This window comes from Schistocerca gregaria, chromosome 4, assembly GCF_023897955.1.
Source record: "Schistocerca gregaria isolate iqSchGreg1 chromosome 4, iqSchGreg1.2, whole genome shotgun sequence".
NCBI classification, from domain to species: domain Eukaryota; kingdom Metazoa; phylum Arthropoda; class Insecta; order Orthoptera; family Acrididae; genus Schistocerca; species Schistocerca gregaria.
Window position 1 is genome coordinate 398,660,102 of NC_064923.1, and position 22,647 is coordinate 398,682,748.

Below are 22,647 nucleotides of genomic sequence, written 5' to 3' on the forward strand. Positions count from 1 at the left end.
AAAAATTTGGAGTAGGTATTAAAGTCCATGGAGAAGAAATAAAAACTTTGAGGTTTGCCGATGACATCGTAATTCTGTCAGAGACAGCAAAGGACTTGGAAGAGCAGTTGAACGGAATGGATAGTGTCTTGAAAGGAGGATATAAGATGACCACCAACAAAAGCAAAAAAAGGATAATGGAATGTAGTCGAATTAAGTCGGGTGATGCTGAGGGAATCAGATTAGGAAGTGAGACACTTAAAGTAGTAAAGGAGTTTTGCTATTTGGGGATCAAAATAACTGATGGTGGTCGAAGTAGAGAGGATATAAAATGTAGACTGGCAGTGGCAAGGAAAGCGTTTCTTAAGAAGAGAAATTTGTTAACATCGAGTATAGATTTAAGTGTCAGGAAGTCATTTCTGAAAGTATTTGTATGGAGTGTAGCCATGTATGGAAGTGAAACATGGACGATAAATAGTTTGGACAAGAAGAGAATAGAAGCTTTCGAAATGTGGTGCTACAGAAGAATGCTGAAGATTAAATGGGTGGATTACATAACTAATGAGGAAGTATTGGGGAGAGGAGAAGTTTGTGGCACAACTTGCCCAGAAGAAGGGATCGGTTGGTAGGACATGTTCTGAGGCATCAAGGGATCACCAATTTAGTATTGGAGGGCAGCGTGGAGGGTAAAAATCGTAGAGGGAGACCAAGAGATGACTACACTAAGCATATTCAGAAGGATGTAGGTTGCAGTAGGTACTGGGAGATGAAGAAGCTTGCACAGGATAGAGTAGCATGGAGAGCTGCATCAAACCAGTTTCAAGACTGAAGACCACAACAACAACAACAATTGACCCGGGAGCAAAAACTACATAAAAAGCAGAATTACATTGGTTTCTGACTGTCGCGAGACTGGCGCAAGACATGTTCAATATACTGGGGACACCTTTTTCTGCCACAAGCTGAGATCAAGAAACAGCATGTTCTTACTATAGATCAGTGTCTCGGGGGTCACTACCATAATATGTTGCGCAATACGTGGTTCAGTTGAGCTACGATCGTAATTGGAGCAATGAACACAACATCTTTCAGACAGCCCTATAGTCAGAAGTCACACGGATTAAGGTCATATGATGTAGACTGCCAGGCTGTAGTAAAAGACGGCTGATAATTCTAGCATTACCGAAAAGCCTCTGCAACAGCCGCTTCACTGGCTGAGTATTGTACGGAGGAGCGAAATCTTGCATAAAAATGACCCTGCACACATCCACGCTGTTGAAAGGGTGGATTCACGTTGGTACGCGAAAGACTCTTGTGGTGTTTACCATTCACTATACAGCTAACAATACCCGCAGGTCTCATCTCCTTGAAAAAATGTGGCCCTACGATAAACGATGCCGTGAACCCACACCACACAGACAACTTTGCAGGATGAAGTGGTACTGGTTGATATGTGTGCGGATTTTCTGTCGCCCATGTTCTGCAGTTCTGTGTATTGACATGACCTTCGAAATGGGCCTCGTCTGTCTACAGAATGTTCCATGGTCATTCATTGTCCTCTTCCAAGTGAACAAGACATTACAGAGCGAAAGTTTGTCTTGCTGACAGGTCAGCAGCAAGCTACTCCTGAACATGGGTGACTTGGTGTGGATAACAATACAGAATGTTTCGTAAGATTTTATGCGCCGTCCTCGCAGGCATGTACAGTTTATCGTGAACTGGATCTTTGTACCCCACCGCTAGACCTCTCCTGCGCTACTGTGGTCACATCTTCGACAGACGTCGGATCCACTGTTTTCCACCCTCTGCCACACTGCACTTCAAAAGAAACCATCTTTTCGAAATTTGTAGCCATTTTCTCCAGACTCTCAACAGTGCCCTTTTTCATACTCTTGTGCGTCTGGAACTTCTGCAGGGCTACTGGAGCACGGTCACCATTGTTGTAAAAGAGCTCTACCAGCGGAGTCCGGAGCTTCATGGAGTCAGTCATGTTGGACGTCTCTGACGCAAACTGAGGAACAGCCCTGTGCTGGGTATCTATTGGTATGCATATTCCCACTCTTAAAGCCCCATCTAAATTAATTTCTGTTTCGTTCCATGACGTGCCCCCCCCCCCCCCCCAAAAAAAAGAAAAGGTTCAAATGGCTCTAAGCACTATGGGACTTAACATCTGAGGTCATCCGTTCCATAGACTTAGAACTACTTAAACCTAACTAACCTAAGGACATCACACACATCCACGCCCGAGGTGGGATTCGAACCTGCGACCGTAGCAGCAGCGCGGTTCCTGACTAAAGCGCCTAGATCCGCTCGGCCACAACGGCCGGCTACGTTTTCCCCTGCGTCAATAATATCCTGAGGTCATTCTGACCAGCGGTTCCTTTCCTACCGCGTTTTGAAACTAGAACATTAACGGACATCCTGTATATAAATAATCAACACAAAACATGTATTGTTAACAAAGCATATAGTCCAGATTTCTACCTGTAAGTGAGAGACGCCTGTCTTTCTAGTTTTACTTAGTTAATAAATCCTTTCTATTGGTACTCTATGCAGTAACTTCGTAAATAAGGGCTTGTTTTCCTGACCCAGCAGAAAACTAAGTGGGCGTGTAATTTCTTGTACAGAAAGTGATACAGAGAAACGGCTAATTAAGTGTTGTTCACTAGGATACCTAGGCTGCAAACAGTGAAGGTAGACCCAAATAAGTGAAACATTAGAGGACCTAATTAAAGCAACGATAAGTTAATCCTTTCATCTCCCGCCTCCGAACTTCAAAGGTACCTTTTGGGGTGAAAATCATTAATATTTCGTAAAAGCAACAGTCGTTATGGACGTGATTAAAACTGCATGTTAGTGAATCACGGCTTGTGGGAAAACAGGAAAAGAAGAGAATCGAAGCGTTTGAGATGTGGTGTTATAAAAGGATGTTGAAAACTGACTGGACGGATAAAATAAAAAGTAAGGAGTTTCTCCACAGAATGGCCGAGGAATGGAACATATGGAAAACAATGAAAAGAAGGGATAGGACGATAGGACATATTATTAGATATCAGAAAATTTCTGTGATACTAGAGGGAACTGTAGAGCATTGCCGGGCGGAGTGGCCGAGCGGTTCTATGCGCTTCAGTCTGGAACCGCGCAACTGCTACGGACGCAGGTTCGAATCCTGCCTCGGACATGGATGTGTGTGATGTCCTTACGTTAGTTAGGTTTAAGTAGTCCTAAGTTCTAGGGGACTGATGACCTCAGATGTTAAGTCCCATAGTGCTCAGAGGAATTTGAACCATTTTGTAGAGCATGGATGGCCGTGGAGTGCCCAACTTCATGTGAACCAGACTTGCGGACCACGTGCGAGCTGAGGCTGGGTCTTTCTCGGCTTTGCTCGATCTTTCTCCGAAGTACTCGGCACAGTGCGACATTTAATTTTTCGGTCGGCACGACGTTCTTCGATTCGACAGAATTGTGATGTCAGCGCTGTTCACCTTCCATTATTTGTATGTGGTATAAAGGAAGTTCAAACGTCCAGTGGCTGTTTACACAAAAAAAAAGGCAGCTAGCAATCTATTGTCGCATACTCGATGGATACCGCAAATTTGCTGTGGAATGACATCATTATGCACAAAGAATATAAAGAGTTAGTTGACAATGAAAGAGCAAACAATTACAACTGACAGACAGAATTCATTGTTTTGTAATCCAGGAAGCACTTTATGCTGAATTTGCAGGCATGTAGATGAAACTGGTGGTATGAATAATAAATTTTACGGGATTGCACGCATTATTACACTGTCCGTTACAACAGATTTCGATTAAATTGAACACAGAGCATAGAGAAAGTTAAGGGATCATGCTTGAGACGATTGAGATGCTGAATTTCTAAAGAAAAATGGAAAGCAGGAACGAGAATTAGAGCAGTGGGTCGCTGAACTCGCGTTTTAAATGGATTTGGCTGCCCACTGCCCATGTACTAAGTCACTGCAAGGTGAAGAACAGGATTTTCTAATCTGATGGGGATGCATTTAAAAAGAAATTCGCCTGACAAAATACACCATCCATTTCCCTAAGCTGACTGACGTTAAAGAAAACGTAAGTTCTGGAAATAGAAAAAAGAATAAGAGAGATATTTTTCTAAATGTTTTGAGAACATTGCCAATTTCACAACTGTTTTCGATTAGTTTGAAAATTCTCTTTGAAATAACCAACAACAATATATAGTGAATGTTCACTTTAAAATAATTAAAAATATAACTGAAGTGCCGTTTCTGATTGTAAGCTCTTGAGCTGTAATAATAAATGAACTGTCGTAATGAAACTTGTACAGGTGTAAAGTGAAAGAATAATTAATTGTCGTAATGAAAAGGGAATATTTCATACTGTAAAAGTTATCAATCTGACTGCAAGAATTTTAAATAGTATAAACTGCCTGAATAATGAACTTTGACATGAAACCTAGAGTAATTGGTTTTGCAAAATTTATCACAAAAAGTATCACTGAATAACATAAGTTGACCCTGACTGAATAAATAAAAAAAAGTATTTTGTCCTTAACCTCTATACTGCCCAAATCTGGATAAAGCGTTGCAGTACTTCTCTGTTTTGCACGCCGCAATGCTAAATCTGCAAATTACTGTATCTACACAGAGACACTCGAGAGTTGCAATGAGTTCTCTGTTAATTGCAAATCGAACTGTTTTTTGAACACACTTAGTTCCATGACCCCTTAAAAATCGTAACAGAATGTTGGTAAAAAGATGAAATATGAGCATGAATGACAACACTAAGTTTTTTTGTATACTGTGAAAAAGTGCTCAATGCATATTTTAAATTTAATTAACTTCTTAACATCCAAACAATACACTTTCCTTTTTCTCAAGGCTAGCAACTCTCAGTACAATAAGTTAAACCGATGACGCAGCAATAGTGAAAAGAAGTAACATCATTATAATATTTACCTTCGACTTTCCATTAGACGTTTTCCTTCACAAATCAGTTTCCGTTACGATCTTGATGTAATCAGGTTGATTGAACAAACTGATAAATTGAGACACTAAATTTGAAATATAATATTAACTTTGCTTCGTCACTCTAGCATAGCTTATGATTGTCTGCCTCCTCATTCTAACACAGCTTAACATTGACTGCTCCACTGCGTCCTCCCGAACATCAGAGATACTAACTTAACTTCTGCGACACAGATTTACAATATCGCTGCTCGCTCACAACCGATTCAGATACCAAAATTATACATGACACCTATCACATTTATGAGACTGTTTGCAATTTCACTTGAAAATAATACTGTGTATTGGAAGATGTAACTGATTTCCAGTGTAACAAATTACTGTGTAAAAGCCAATTTTTTTACGTCAAAACAATTCAGGACATCTACATTTTTTTTGTCGCGAAGGGTAACGAGATTGGAAACATAATAAAATATTGCGACAAACATATTTACGTCAAAGGTCTTTCTTTGATTATGAAAAGAAACGAGCGACAATTACATGGCAACCTGAGTGCGGAAATCCGTGAAATTGTCTGCGCCTGTCCGGATGCCGACAGTTTTTACTAAATAAAAACAGTTCATGTCTTCAGCATTCCAAAAATAATTAAATAAGACTGAAAATTTGTTCTGTTTGCGATCTATGACGTTGAGAAATATGAAATATAGAACCAAGCAGTATGAAATGTGAGTACATTGCTATTTAAAATGTTTCCCCGTCTTCCCACACTGAGACTGCGTGGCGTGGCTGTGGCGGAAGTGTGCGACCAGGCGAGAGAGCTGTGGCGCTCTTGCCAAGGCATGTATCACGTGCCGAAGTCTTGGCTGTCCCTGCTGTACAAGGTAAAAACCGTAGAAGGAGACAGAGATTGGAATATATCCAAAAAATAATTGAATATGGACCTTGGAAGTGTTCTTCTGAGAAGAAGATGCTGGCACGAGAGAGGAATTCGTCGTGGACCACATAAAACCAATCAGATTCTATACTATTGCCTTTTTCATTTCAAATCATTGTTCTTTCAGCCAAAAATACAACCATAAACTAATGTGAAACATGGTACCTGTTTCAAATGCACATGCCAATTCTTTTATTGTTCTTGCCACGGTTTATGTGCTGTCGTTATTAATCTCTCTTAATTCCTGTACACATCACAATTACTTACCCTTACATTCCTGTACTCACAGAGTTCTCAACATTCTATAGTGCATAACATAATTTACATGCCTCTATATGGTTCGGTTTTTCGTCTATCTCCGTAGCTGAGTTGTTAGCTTACCTTACTGCGCCTTACTGCGCACAGCAGGCCTGAGTTTGATTCACGTCCGTGTTGGAGATTTCCTCCGCGGAGGAACTGGGTGTTGTGTTGCCCTCATTATCATATCGTCATCATCAACACACAAATATCCCACGTAAAGTCAGTCGAAAAGACTTATAACTTGGCCTTCCAACTTCCCCAGGTGGGGACTCCCAGACATCAATACCATAAGATCATTTCATTCTTTGGTGTTCTTTTTTTAAAATTATTCTTTGCATTATCAAAATAATTTAGAACTGTTGCCGTGCTACCTGTATCTCATCTCATGCTGAAATGATCGCTGTTCTGTAACTCGTCAATTTCTCTTTTTTGTTTTTGTGAAGTCTTATAGTCCAGAAAATGAAATGTACAGTGGCAAATTGATCATGTGCTACTTATCGCCTCGTTAGATTAAGGATGAATTTGTTTTGTAAAGTACAGGCTGCATCTACTTGTTTGTGACCTTCTTTCAGCAACTGCTGTAGATACAATGTGGAGTCGAGTGAATTCCGTTTGCAAGATGAAGCGTATCCCTTTGTCTTCAAGCCATGCCGGTTAGTCTGCGATTGCGGCACGTGAGTACTTCCCACCACAGCTAAATCTCACCCAGAGACGTGACCCAATTCTGGAACCCGGATCTTTGCGTATTGCCGTGCACCTAATCCGTTGCACAGAATACACTTCGGTGACATGTATCTCTCTTAATGTTGCATTCGTACTTTGTTGCGATCCAGATATCTCAAAGGAACGTTACTTCCGATTTGGTAGCACGTTTTATAGAAACTTAAATGTCATTACAGGGCCACACACCCATGGAGAGGCTCCTTGGAAATTTCAATATCCCGCGTTGAGTCTCCAGCTACAATGTACAACTACTTTTTGTAATCGAGTATGAGACGAGTGTAGAGGGAAAAAAATGTTCCTCGCTAATCCCACCCCTCTTCACAAGTTGTTCAAGTGTGTGTGAATTCTTAAGGGATCAAACTGCTTAGATCATCGGTCCCTGGACTTACACACTACTTTAACTTATGCTAAGAACAACACACACACTCATGCCCGAGGGAGGACTCGAACCTCCGGCGGGAGGGGCCGCGCAGTCCATGACATGACGTCTTAAACCGAGCGGCCACTCCGGCGGCGCTCTTCACAAGTTATCAAGGGATTTTGCCGGTATGCTTCTATAACAATAAACAGTTTCCCACCATGTTTCATGTATAGTCGATGGAGGACGGCACTGCTGATGATTCTGTCCAGAGGAGTTGAACAACATATTGGAGAGAGTGTTGAAAGCTGGGATAGCACATTTCTCTGACGTCACAGGATCCAGCAGTTGAAAATGATGCAAGACTTATTGTCGGGACCAAAGACACCTGTGTCCTTAGTTCTGAGATCATTCTCTATTCTTTTCTGAGACTGGTGAAAGTGGTGAGAAACCTTTACACAGCACTTTCTGCAGGTAGCCATACGACCTCTAGGAAATGTGCTCTTCCAGCAGTACAAGGCCATGCGCTTCGCGCTACAGTCGTCAGGTCTAGCCACGGCTGTTGATTTGTGGCAGCGTACCGATGACAGAGGAGGCCCCCAGCAGCCGAGAGATTCCTCTCGACCTACGCTACACAGCGGAGACATGTAAAGTCGCCCTGCATAGGTCAGGAGTGCACTATACACCGGAAACTGCCATTCGGATGGCATAGTACGGGTGGAATGCACATTTTGTTTTTAGATTAGTGTAATTCCTGAGACTACAGTAAAAATATCAGCATCGTATAGACCAACTGTTGGCACAGAACAAATAGTAAAATCGCAGAGTAAGCCTCTTAAAAATATAGTTGCTATCTGCCACTGAACTTATAGCAAATTACCAGAACTTCTACCGCTTGTAGAAAACAGTCTCCTGCACTTCATGCTAGAGAGTGAGACTTGGCTGAAATCACAAGTAAAAATTTTCCAATTTTTCAAGAAAGGAAATAGAAGTTATATATTAAATTGCAGACTCATATCATCGACGTCGATTTTCTGTAGACTTTTGGAACATATACTGCTTTCTAACATTATGAAATACCTTGTAAAAAACGATCTATTGACATGTAAGCAGCAAGGATTCAGAAAAACACAGCTGGCTCTTTATTCACACGAAATAATGAGATTATAACTGATTCCCTATTGCTAGGTTTCCAGGTTTCCAGATTTCTGGTCAGGCGTCAACCTCTGTGCGTGCAGCACCGTGAGAGTATATTATGTGTTACGAGCTTCTAAGTCGTAGCATCCTCTGTGTTATTTTGCAGCTTAACCGTAAATTTCTCGAGTGTTTGAGTGGAGAGGGACTCTGAATTCTGCATTTGGATGTGATATGAGTAGGAGATCCTTTACACAGGACTCCAGGTGGAAAGGCAACTTGAGGCCATTGCCAATGGGCTTCACAGTCCGGGGCAGGACGTGAGGACCCAAGCAACGTCCAGCACTTCCCACGTGTCCCCTGATCAGCCCAGGTCGCTGCACGCACTAAGGTTGATCTCTCACCCTGTGGTCGAGTAGGTCATTTTGTGGTGTAGCAGGCAGCAAAAACTTTTCCAGGTGGGGGGAGGAAGGGGGAGGGGAGGTGGAGAGGGGGAGGGGAGGGGAGGGCTATCAAAGGCCTTGTGTGAAAACCAGATTTCAGGCACTGTCTATGACATATGAGAATCCTGAGCCAGTAGCAATCGTTTGCCTTGTCTCTCAGCCTGTAAAGTCTGGCCATTCATAGAGTGTGGGATTTTTGGAAGCTGGGGTCTCCGGTGTTAGGTGCATGATGGAACCAAGTAGGGATTTTGGTGCAAAGGGGGCAATAAATTCATTGTGCATTCTGTGTGCACAATAGTGGCAATCGTTCGAGGTGTGGCACGGGTCCTTCCGGATTCCATGAGCAGCACAAGGTGCAGTCAACCGCAGCTGGGTCAGTACTAACGGTGTATGTCGCTAAAGGTCGAAAGAGATTCAATTTCGCTTTCAGTAGGTATCTGCAGCGGTAAATATGGCTAGTGTTGCTTGGAAGATGAAAGCAAATTTCACCATCTGTAGCATAACTGACACGATCGACTGAGGGATTTTGGTACAGATACACGTAGTGGATCTGGATCAAAAGCTAAGACGGTTCTGCGACTGTAGAGGCTGCAAATTCCTTGACTTGTGAGAGAGGTAGAGAGGTTTCGGGACCTGTTTACATATTAGGTGCTCATTATGCGCAGGAGGCGATTACACTGAACAGAGTTGACAGGGCGGTTCTTTAGGTTAGGGGATATCGGAAAAGTAGGAACAGTGGTTCAGTCTGCGAGGGTCCAGGTCTAAGATAGGACGAGGGTGAGATACGAGGGTAGGATACGAGGGCAGGATACTATAACCGCTGTTTTAATTGAGAACAATATTATCAGGCTTATTCTCATATCGAGGAGAGGTTATCGATAATATCGGAAATAATTAATAGCATTGGAAAGATTTTAATTAAAATTATCGATGTATACTCTCTCATCAGAATCATTTCCGCAGCAAAGTAGCGCCTCAGGGAAGTCAAAGAGGGTTAAACACTGCTACTTTTGTTTCTAAATTCTACTATATAAACCATGCGCGGTTCTTGTCAGTTCTCTTGTCTTGTTTTCTGCGCTCTGAATAAGTGTTATATGCTACGGAAGGGATCAGGGTACTTCTATTAAACTGCAACAAAAGTGACTGTAGTTGATTTATACGGGACAGACTTACGTTGAAACTTATATTGAGGTCTATGTAGATCTTTGCCGTAAGATCACTGACTAAGAATATCTGAGGAATTGTGTGCGCGAGAGAAATAGCCCTCAGTACATGCCGAATATCCGATAATAGGATCTGTGGACTGTAAGAAGGGACGTTAAACAGAATGTGAGAACGGAACTGGCCACTTAGCTTTGTGAAAGTAAAAGCGTATGAAGTTCGAATGGCTGCCTCGAAGTATAATAATGGACCATAGTCCTTGTTTTAATATCTTGGAGCGCCAAACTATAAAAATCACGGACATTTTAGTTGCCGCAATTGCTGAGTGGAACTGTAGGATCAACCCTCTTTTTCTTTATATACAAAACGTAATCATTCATGATCATTTAATTATTATTATATGTTGTTAATTAAAAATTAAAGTGATTTCCACAATAGTGTGTGTATTGGTCAACGATAATTATAGCCAAGCTGCAAACTGTACCTCTGAATGACGGAAGCTTCGATTATGAAATATTACGAAAGTAAATTATGACTTAAAAACTATTTAACGTTTCAATTCCAATCGGACAGAAAGAATACAAAATTAGAAACAGCGCGGATAAGTAGTAATGTCGGAAATAAGAAGTTTAAATAATAACTAACATCCAAAGACGTTATTAACTATCTTGTCTTCGTTAACGCAGCAACAAATGAAGGGTGATAGACTGTGAAAAAGACAACATTAATTATTTGTATGAAAACCCAAAATTTAGTTACCGTTACAGTGAAGATTTTTGTGGCTGCTCCATCTGATATATACAGTAGATAACAACATCAATATCTTACGTCAGAGAAGTCGTCGACAGCAGATCAACGGAGGGCGGCTACAATATGAGGGTATTATAGTTCTAAACTGTCGTAGCTATGTTGGGGAAGAACCATAGCACCAAGTGCTTATAGAGAGCATTGAGGCTGAATCCCGCCAAACGCCGGAGATAAGCCGAGCTGAAGCTTAAACAAGGGACTAAATGTGTTTAGAGGACAGATTAAATTGGTTGTGATGTGTTTATTTGCTGTCAGTAGTTTATCTTGTAGTGAAACTGAAGTACATAGTTGCTGTGAGTTACTGTGGGTAGAGTTACACTCGACAACCAGAACAGATTAATAACTGGTACCCTTAGCCGATTTCTCCTCTCATCCATCCCTCCCTCCTACTGACTGAGATGCTATAGTTTCTGAAAGGTTCAATGAAAACTTGAATCTTATTTCAAATAATTATAGTTCCTGATGACATCGATCTACTCTCGATATATTACGAAAATACATGTTTAAAGTCGGTGGTATGCATAAAAAATCATCCACGATTATGATAAATACTTTCTCATAAAATTACTTTGAACAATTAGTTCAGGAACTCATTCTAAGTGTAACAGACAATACTGATCTAGTAGAATGAGTCATGACGGATATAGGGATAACATCGTTGTAGCGAGAATGACTACTTTAACATTCAAATCAACAAAACAAAAGTACAATATGACAAAAATTTGCTTGAGTGATTCACAAGAGACAATCTCCATTCCTTCCAAACTATGTGAGAGTAGACGAGATGTGGCTTTAATTCAGAGAAAAAGTATTGACCACAGATTTACGTCTGCATCTACAGGATTACTCTGTAATTTACGTTTAAGTGTCTAGCAAAGGGTTCATCGTATCACCTTTAAGCTATTGCTCTACCGTCCCACTCTCGTACAACAACCGGGAAAAACGAACACTTAAATCTTTCGGTGCGATCTCTGACTTCTCTTTCTCTTGTTTTGTTATGATGATCATTTCTCCCTATGTAGGTGGGTGCCAAAAAATATTTTCACACTCTAAGTAGAAAGCTGGTGATTGAAATTTTATGAGAAGATTCTACAGCATCTAAAAACGCCCCAGTTTATGTGTCACATACATGGAACTCTGTTATTTCGCGATAATACAAACTAGTTGCCTTTCCGTGACCTTTTTTGATGTCGTCCGTCAATCCTATCTGATGAGGGTCTCACATTGCACAGAAATACTCCGGAAGGGGGAGGGCAAGTGTAATGTAAGCAGTCTCTTTAGCAGACTTGGTACATTTTCCAAGTGTTCTACCAATAAACCGCGGACTTTGATTTGTTTTTCCCACAACATTATCTATGTGATCGTTATAAGTTACTCGTAAATTTTTGGTATAGTACCCAACAAGTTAATAAGAGGCGGAAATGAACCTCCATAGTGCACAAAACAGGCCAGGACATAGTTTCAGAAGCAGCGCAAAGGCATATCAGATTTAAAAGAACGCAAAATCTTATATAGACGTTAGGAATGTAGCGCAAAATGCTTTTAATATTTCTTACAACGAAACTGTGCCTCGAAATTTGACAGAAAATCCAAAGAGATTTTGGTAGAATTTGAGTTATACTAGCAGCAAGACTGAGTCAACACCTTCACTGTACGGCAGCATTGGTAGGTTTTCTGATGCCAGCGCCACTAAACTGAAGTTACTAAACACGGTTTTTGCGAAATTTCTTCACCAAAGAAGATGTGAATATTCTTAAATGTGAACCAAGAACAGTTGGCAACACGAGTAACTTAGAAGTTAATATCCTGGGCATAGCGGAGCAAGCTAAATCTCTTAAAAAATGCAAGTCTTCCTAGCCAGACTGTATACCTATTAGGTTCCTTTTTCAGTGCGCTGGTGAACTAGCTCCATATCTAGCTGTCAATCGCTCACTCGACGAAAAATCCGTACCTAAAGACTGGATAGTTACACAGGTCACACCAATATACAAGAAATGATATAGAAATGATACTTTGAGTTATACAATCATGTCACTGACATCGCTTTGCAATAGGATTTTGACATATATGCTTTCGATGTACATTACGAGATACCTCGAAGAAAACAATCTACGAAGGTGAGTCAAATGAAAACCTTAAATTTGTAATAACAAATCGAAATTTCGTGCCGTTGTTCTGGAAGTTGGTAAGCGTGCTACAAACAGCGTGCAGAATGGCCTGTAGGTGGCAGCATAGTGCAGATGCACACATACCGTCGCAGTATCAGTATAAAGATGGCCGTTCCACTTGCGACTTGCACCAGGGAAGAACAGCGTTCTGTTATTCGGTTTTTGCGTAGTGAAGGCGTGAAACTTATTGAAATTCATCGACGAATGAAGGATCAGTATGGTGATGCATGTTTGTCACAGCAGCAAGTCTACGAATGGAGTAGGAAGTTGTGTGACTTCAGTGGAGGATGCTCCTCGTCCACGTCTGGCACAACGAGTTGTGACTCCACAGAACATTGCAGCAGTTGAAGCCATAGCGAAGGAAAACCGCCGAGTGACACTGAATGACCTTGCAGTATGTTTACAGATTAGTCATGGGTCAGCACACCACATTGTGCATGATGTGCTCCAGTTTCACAAAGTGTCTGCAAGATGGGTGCCACGGCAGCTGACTCCTGAAATGAGAGAACGACGTGTTGAGGCTTGTGAAGTACTTCTTCGGCGCTTTGAATGAGAAAGTGATGGCTTCCTTGCAAGAATCGTTACGGAGGACGAAACCAGGGTTCACTTCCACCAATCAGAAACGAAGAGAGCGAGCAAGGAATATCGCCATTCCTCATCACCAAAACCATAGAAGTTTCGAACAGAACCATCAGCAGGGAAGGTTATGCTGACTCTCTCTTGGGACGAAAAAGGCGTCATTTTGGAGCATTACATGCCTAGAAGGACCGCTGTCACCAGTGCATCATTCACAGGTCTCCTAAAAAATCATCTGCGGCCTGCAATAAAATCAAAGCGACGTGGATTGCTGTCAGCAGGTGTCCTTTTGCAACATGACAATGCAAGGGCCCCACACTGCCAGTACAGCAGTTGCAACAATCGCAGACCTGCATTTGGAGTGTCTTCCTCATCCACCATACTCACCAGATCTTGCCCCTAGTGATCTTCATATGTTTGGACCACTCAAAGACGCAATGGGAGGAAAGAAATTCCGTTCTGATGAAGAAGTGCGCCACGCGGTGCATGAGTGGTTGCACGGACTACCAAAAGAATTTTTTTCTAAAGGGATTTATGCACTTTCTAAGCGCTGGAGGACTTGCATTGAGCGTGGGGGAGATTGTGTTGAAAAGTGATACAGCTGTGAACCACATCTGCACAATAAGTAATATTTAAGAGAATATTTAGGGCTTTCATTTGACTCACCCTCGTACTACATAGCACGGATTCAGAACAATCGTTATTGTGACCGAGAACTGACTCTTTATTCACACAATGTAGTGTTTGCCATTGACCCTGGATTTGAAGTTAATTTCAAGATTTTAAACATGGCTGAAACAACAGCTGTTGAAAATCTTGACGGTAAATGATGACAGCAAAAAAACAGTTGCAGGATAAAGATTTATTAAAATTCTTGACCACTGTTTCGGATCTAAATATTCTTGTTTTAACTACTGACGACGCCTTTGGCACGATTGTTTTATTAATCTCCATTACAGAATGTGGTTTTAGTGTATTTTACTTCTGATGAAGGTACGTTTAGATATACCGAAACCGTGGTCAAGAATTTTAATAAATCTTTATCCTGAAACTGTTTTGGTTGTCATTATTTACCTTGAAGCGTTTGAAGTTAATTCCATATTTCTATACTTCCAAAACGCTTTTGTCACCATTCCTCACAAGTGGCTTCTAATCAAACATCGTGCCTATGGAGAATCGTCTCATCTGCACGACTGGACACGTGGTGCCCTGCTAGAAAGGTCACGGTTGGTAGACATTGACGGGAAGTCATGGAGTGAAACATAAGTCATGTCTGTGGTTCACCAAGAAAGTGTTATAGGCCCTCTGATGTGCATAATCTATATAAACGATTTAGGAAACAATCTGCGCAGTCCTCATACATGTTTGCAGAAGGTGCCGTTGTTTATCGTCTAGTGAAGTCTTCACAAGATGAAACCTAATTTTAAAATGAATTAGACAAAATATTAGTACAATGCGAAATAGGACAATTGACCTTAAATTAAAAAAGAAGTTTGATATCCTCCACATGAGTACAAAAAGAATTTCGGTTTGATTTAAATATCGTTGATTCAGCTAAACATCTAGAAACTACAATTACGAACAACTTATAGTAGGACCATCAAGTAGAAAGCACTATAGTGAAGGCGAATCAAAAACTACGTATTATTGGTAGAACACTTAGCAGATGCAGCACCTCTGTAGGACAGACTGCTACACTGGCTTGTCCGTCCTCTTTTTGAGTACAGTTGTGTGGCATGTGATGTTTGCCGAAGAGGACTGATGGGGGATAACGAAAAATTTCGAAGAAAGGAACCATTTTGTATTGTCGTGAAACAGGGGAGAAGGCGTCACGAACGTGGTGCGCGAATTGGGGATACAATCACTGAAACAAGAATTTTTCGTTGAGGCAACATGTTTTCACTAAATTTCGATCACTGACTTTCTTTCTTCTCCGAGTTTTTACACTGCCTGACAAGAAAATGGGAGCACCGGAGAGGGGAGCAGGAAACCAAATGGAACTTCATGGGATGAGAGGACATGTGATGTTATTTTAGTGATTACAAAATCGAGCCAAATCTCAGAGAACTTGTCGGTATGAGCTTACTTATCAGTGTGGATTTGAGCCCCCTCTAGCCTGGATGCATGGAGTGGTTTGGTTGAGAAGCGTGCAGTTGCATCCTCCCCTGAGGCAAGGTGGCCTACAACTGTTGTTAAGTGCTCCTTGATATCCTGGATACTCGCACAGGGACAGAATTGACATACGAGTTTGTTCCACTCTTTTTCTACCAGGGATGTATGTAGGGATTTTGCTGGCAGTGGGAGTACCTCAATATCAAGCAGACAGTTCATAGAGACACGTACCACGTGAGAAAGAGCATTGTTTTGTTGGAAAATGTCATATTAGAGGTAACACATGACACCGCAGGATGTCCGTCAAGTACCCTCAGTCACTGACCTGAAGTCACACCTATGGCGCCGGCCGCGGTGGTCTCGCGGTTAAGGCGCTCAGTTCGGAACCGCGTGACTGCTACGGTCGCAGGTTCGAATCCTGCCTCGGGCATGGATGTGTGTGATGTCCTTAGGTTAGTTAGGTTTAAGTAGTTCTAAGTTCTAGGGGACTGATGACCACAGATGTTAAGTCCCATAGTGCTCAGAGCCATTTGAACCATTTTTCACACCTATGGCTCCCCTCACCATAATGCCAGGAGAAACACCGCTGTGCCACTGCCACCATACTCTTCCGGGATAGTGCAGAACTGCGATCCACCACTGAATACAATGTGACGCCACTCATCAGCAGACCATGCTCTCTCGTCACAGAACAGCTCCCCATGCACGCTTTTTTAATAAGAAGAAGCCAAATCGCAATAAGTTATAACTTATTTAATTTTGATTCCAGTATCCGGTTTTGATCTTTATGACCATACTCAGACCAGAGGTTCCAGATTCCACGAAGAGCCGGTTCATGGAGCCTTTGAGTCGTGACTACTCGTACCTGTCGCTGCTGGGTAGCATTGAGATTTGGACTTAAAGTACTATACTGTGTTCCATACTGATGCCAAAAATTAGCAGCCATTTGTGTTTGGTAGGCTACGCTACGCACGGTACAGTAGTTCCGTAGGCAGCCTGCTACTTGTCTCCGACCTTCGCTGCGGGATGAGACAAAATATTGCAGGGATTTCATTACTTGTTTTCGGATTGTTGGTGCGGATATGACGGTTTTACGATTTGCTTCGCGCGCCGTACGGTGACCCTCCCAGAAACTTGACAAGTATGCCTGACCTCTGGTTCCAATGCAGCCCAACATTGTACTGCATAACTGAATACCCCCAAATCTAAATTTTGCACCCCATGTCTGGATTTTGCGTGATTTGACCAGCCTGCAAAATGGAGATCCACAATAAGGACGCTTTCAAACACGCTCAGGTACTGATTACGCTGTCTCACAGGTCTACATGATATCTCGACGTCCTTCACAGTGATTTCTTAGCATTCGACGCTACATTACGAACCATATCATGCCTATTAACAACGCTAAACACGAACAATACTAATACAATCTCGTGGTTATTGTAAGCTTTACAGAAAATTGCAAATCTCAATAATTCACACAACTGCTGGTCGTGTGTATACAGGAGGTCAGAGAATGTCTGAAATGCTTGTGGGGATGTTGCAGGGTAGGTTGTGCTGAGGCATAAATGTTAAGAAAAAAATTCGACACGTTGCGAGCTATTTAGCATTGGAATTAGCCAATCATCGCGTCGTGCACTGACATTCAAGCGGTATGCCAGGGACGGTGTTGCCCAACGAATGCTTTGTTTGGTTAGCTGAAAGCTGAATCTGTGCACACGATGATCTGATTGGCTACCTTCAATGCTAAATAGCTCGCAAATGGCGCAGCGTATCGATTTTTTTCTTAATATTTACGTCTCCGTACAGCCTGTTAATATACGAATGCTGTTAAGAAAGTAAGGTCCGATCGATCGCGAAACGGAAATCACAGTGAAAATCCGACGAATATTCGTATAGATGTGTTGGACATTGTCTCTAGTACGACCATAGATCGCATCACGTCGCTCTTTTCAATTCTGATCGCACACTGAGCACTTAAAGAAACCTGGAAAACGGTGTGTACCGCCAAGTAACAGTGCCTACGAGAGATTTCGCCTGATTTCATGCAGCCCACAAAACGTAACTGTCATGCATTTCCTTCTTGATGACAATCCTCGGCCGCACACCGCAGGCGCAATGAGGTAGCTCCGGCAGCGTTTTCGTTGGGAAGTGTTTCGTCACCCACCATACAGATCGGACTTGGCTCCCTCAGAGTTCTCTCTCTGCTCACATGGAAAGTTGATACAATGCTACAACAGATGTCTCATTCAGAGCGGCGACTGTGTATAAAACTATTTGGAAGGTGTATACAACTCTTGCAAATAAAACATTTTTGATTTCCGCTGTGATTTCCATTTCACTACCGATCGGACCTTACTTTCCGAACAGCCCTCTTATATAAGTGGACTGGATATTTATTTGCGGCTGATTTCAGAATGAGTGGAAATTTCAAGTTACGAGAGGGAAGCAGTCTCGTGAGACATGTGCAGAATAGTCGACTACCGGCGGTGACAGTAGTCTCTCTTTATCTCTAGCTCATTTGTAGAGCGGAGAGTAGTCGAATGTTGGACATGGAGAAAGCCTGTAGAACCTTTAGCGTAGTGCATATCTGAGGAGGATTTTGCTGAAGAAAACTGCCATGAATTATTAATCTAATGGAAGGACCTATAGACGCAGCACTTATGGAACAGAGAGAAAGGATTTGCATTATGGGTATGTTTTTGAGGTAATAAGTTTTGCTTGCGCATATTGATAACGTTAGCATTTCTTGCAACAGAATAGTCCACCTCCCCATTTCACCTTAGGTCATTTCAGTTTAATTCATTTCAATTTGCATAAAAATAAAAGCATTGCCCTCTAAGACTTTTATAAAGAAAGTAAAGTTTTTGGTTTTCTGCAAGTTTTATGTTCTTGTGAAATAACAGTTTAAAATACAGCATTTTCATTATAATGAACGGATTAGTATTTTTATTTCAAGTAAGAAGCTTTTTTAATATGAGAAAATCATCCCAATCTTTCTCCCAGTAGTTTAGTTTTACTTTACCATATTTTAGCTGGTGCGATTTCTTCATGCTGTGCTGTGGCTGCTGATTATGCTGTAATTTTTCAGGTGAGATTCTTTTCATGTTTTGTTGGTTCTTTCGTTTCTCATCTCATGTTTCCACTTCGCAAATTCTAAGCATTTTCTTTGTAACTTATTTTCTTAATGAGCCAGTGAACAGTCTGTGTTTCATAACGTTGCTACGTAATTTCGCTATTTCAATTTTTTTGAGCAGTGCACTGTTTAATTTTGGTAGTGTTTTTTGAGTAATAGTTTTGATTTAATTTCCTGCAGAGAAAACGCCAGTTAGTTTTGCCTTTATGTAAATGTGTGCAGTCAGTTTCGAGTAAATAGTAGGCAAACGTTTTAATACTTAAAAACGAACGCTCGATCGAGTCAGAGCAAATAACTTTCATCTGCACTGTAACATCCTGACAAGCATTTTAGACATTTTCTGACCATCATGTATACACGAAGCTACATTGACATCCGACCAAGTCTTCTGGAGGCTTCACTTCAATGTCATGCAGTGCATTGACTTCCACCTGCATAGGGAGAGATGAGTGTCGCAGTAATATAAGAGAAACAACAGCTCGCACGGAAAGATTTAGGTGTTCCTTTTTCCCATCTGCCATTCAAAAGTGGCACGACAGAGAAATCGTGTCCACGGTGTTCTAGGAGTTGTAGAGAGGACTTAGTAGATAGCTTTGGCAAGGAACACTTCTCCTCAAATATAGCGTTTCGATATAAAATAAGTTTGCAGATCGGCTCAGTTTCAAATCTTCTGCTTCTCGGCATGCACATAAACTGAGAAGGGGACAGTCGTCAGTCCATTTCATAATCATGGAATTATATACCCTTATCGTCCGACCACAACGGCCGTGAGAAACTAGTACGTTCTATGAAGGGGACGTTGGTCGTCATGTAGGAGAGAACCCGACGATGAGTGCTCGCAGCGTTATCTTCGCCATGAGCTGCTGTCGAGCACAAAGGTCAGATCTAATTGTCTATGCAGTGTAGTTACAGTGAAGAGAGATATTTGAAAGCAATCCCATCTTCTAATTTTTTTCACTTCCTAACTGTGTATTTCCCGCAAAGTGTCGGCCTTTGTGGCCGAGCGGCTCTAGGCGTCTGAGTCCGGAATAGCGCTGGTTCTACGGTCGCAGGTTCGAATCCTGCCTCGGGCATGGATGTGTGTGATGTCCTTAGGTTAGTTAGGTTTAAGTAGTTCTTAGTTCTAGGGGACTGATGACCTCCGATGTTAAGTCCCATAGTGCTTAGAGCCATTTGAACCATTATTCAACGAAGTGTCTTCTGTAACTTCTAGAAGAGGGGATAGGAAGTATGGAACACCGTGTATAGCGCATATGGATCATAAGAACGTGACAAAAGATATTAAGATGCATTTAGTGAACTAGTTTTCCCTCCCTCAGCATGCGATTCGCGTAGGACGTAGAAACCATTACATTGACACGATGTAACGTACGCCATGTATTGTACAATGGCTTGCGAGGCATATAAGTAGATGCAGATGACACCTACACTATTAGTCCACAAAAGCCTGGTACACGCAGTTCGTTTGGGCTGTCGTAGCGCGACTTCACGTCATACGTCGCTCCGGGTGCGTCTTTCGCTACACTCTCCGATATGAGTGGTACTTTGGTTTGTGAAATGGATTCCAGAGAACGATATCCTCACAGCTTACAGCAAACTGTTCCTTACGGTCCTAAGCAGGTAGAATATGTATTCTACTGCAATATGAAACCAGAGCAGCATGAGCAGCTGCTTGGACCACAGACTCTAACACAACCTGTGTCCACCGTGAGCTACATTCTTTGGCTCTATCGAACGTCTCGGATATTTACTCACCGTCCTGTATTACTATGCACAAAACATGGTAAATGTGAAACTGTGTGCTGGACCGAGACTCTAACTCGGGACCTTTGCCTATCGCTGGCAAGTGCTCTACCAACTGAGCTACCCAAGCACGACTCACGACCCGTCCTCACAATTGTACTTCCACCAGTACCTCGTCTCCTACCTTCCAAACTTCACAGAAGTCCTCCAGCGGAACTTGCAGAACTAGCATTCCTGAAAGAATGGATATTGCAGAGACAAGGCTTAGCCGCAGCCTGGGGGATGTTTCCAGAATGAAATTTTCACTCTGCAGCGGAGTGTGCGCTGATTTTGAAACTTCCTGGCAGATTAAAAGTGTGTGCCGGACCGAGACTCGAACTCGGTAAATTATGGTAAATGTGATTTTTCTAGATCACTACTTTAATGATGACGATAATGATGTTTGGTTTGTGGGGCGCTCAACTGCGTGGTCATCAGCGCCCGTACAAAGTCCCAATCTTACACACAGTCCAATCCACCACTTCCACAAATGATGATGAATGATGAGGACACCGCAAACACTCAGTCCTCGGGCAGAGGAAATCCCCAACCCGGCCGGGAATCGAACCCTGGATCCCATGATCCAGAGGCAGAAACGCTAGGCTCTCGACCACGAGCTGCGGACATCACTACTTTAAAGGTACTAAATTTCAATTTATTATCAATATATTACTAAGATTAGCGGAAAAGTCAAATGCGCTATAAAAATATTCTATGTATTTTGTGGAAGAACGAAGTATGTTGGGGTTGGGTTGTTTGGAGGAAGAAGCCAAACAGCGAGGTCATCGGTCTCATCGGATTATGGAAGGACGAGGAAGGAAGCCGCCGTGTCCATTCAAAGGAAGCATCCCGGCATTTGCCTGGAGCGATTTAGGGAAATCACGGAAAACCTAAGTCAGGATGACCAGACGCGGGTTTGAACCGTTGTCTGCTCGAATGCGAGTCCAGTGTGCTAACCACTGTGCCACCTTGCTCGATGTACGAAGTGTGCGGAGGATATGGATTTGATTCGTAGTACCGCAGGGTTTGGGATATAACGCTGCAACTACAAGAAGTGCCCTGCAGTGTGGCAGGGGGCCTGCTGCGGCCGATGCGACCGTGACTGGCAGTTGTGTGGAACACACCCAGTCGTTGCAAGCAATTAAGTCGATTCCACCCTTCACAGGGGACGCTTGAAAGCAACGTGAGTGGAGTTTTTAACAGCTGCAGCGACGTTCGACGCCGGAACACTCATTCTTCAATTCAGTTTCAACAGGTAGACTGTAGATGCCCCTTTCACTCTTCAGTGAAACGTACAACGATTATTGTGGTTGTTTCTTTTTCTTTTCGTTTCAATGTGTTTAATTTGGCAGTACAATGGAGTCGACCTAATTTTGGTCCTGAAAATGTCTCAGTTTTGTCGCTTAGTATTGTCTGAAACTACATTTTTCAGGAAATATTACTACCGCATATGACAAGTGGGAAGAGATTAGTATCGTAACGAACTATTGTTTACATTCAATATCCAAGTAAAATTTGGAAGTGATGTATTACCAATTCAGTCCCTTAAAGTCACTGACCCATTAATGAGGCAACAAATATTATAAATGATAACCGTAACTATGACGAAATAAAAATGGCATGACATTTTTTTGGAAGCACTTAGTGTTGAAACTCTTATTCATATTTAATGAACGCAAGTTAACCAAGTTTTTTTTATTTGTATAAAATGGTTTTTTAACAATTACTATCGCTCTTGTTAGTGCAACTTTTATTCTCTTGCGAAATAATGAAAACCAAATTAACGTGTTTTTATCGTTGTTATTAAGCGTGTAATATTCTTTTTCAACTCTGATGTATAAGTAAGGTCAAAACGAATTTTCAGTAACATGTACATTGGGAGGAAGGGAAATTTACGACCACCTCAAAAAATTTAAAACTACTGCTTTCGTTAACTTTCACTGAGTTATGTTCACGACATACTTCTTAACGAAATATGAATGTATAAGGAGGGTCCCGAACTTGAAAATATGAACATGACATGGGTTGAGAATAGTTACATTCACTACTAAGAATTTCACTGAAAAATTG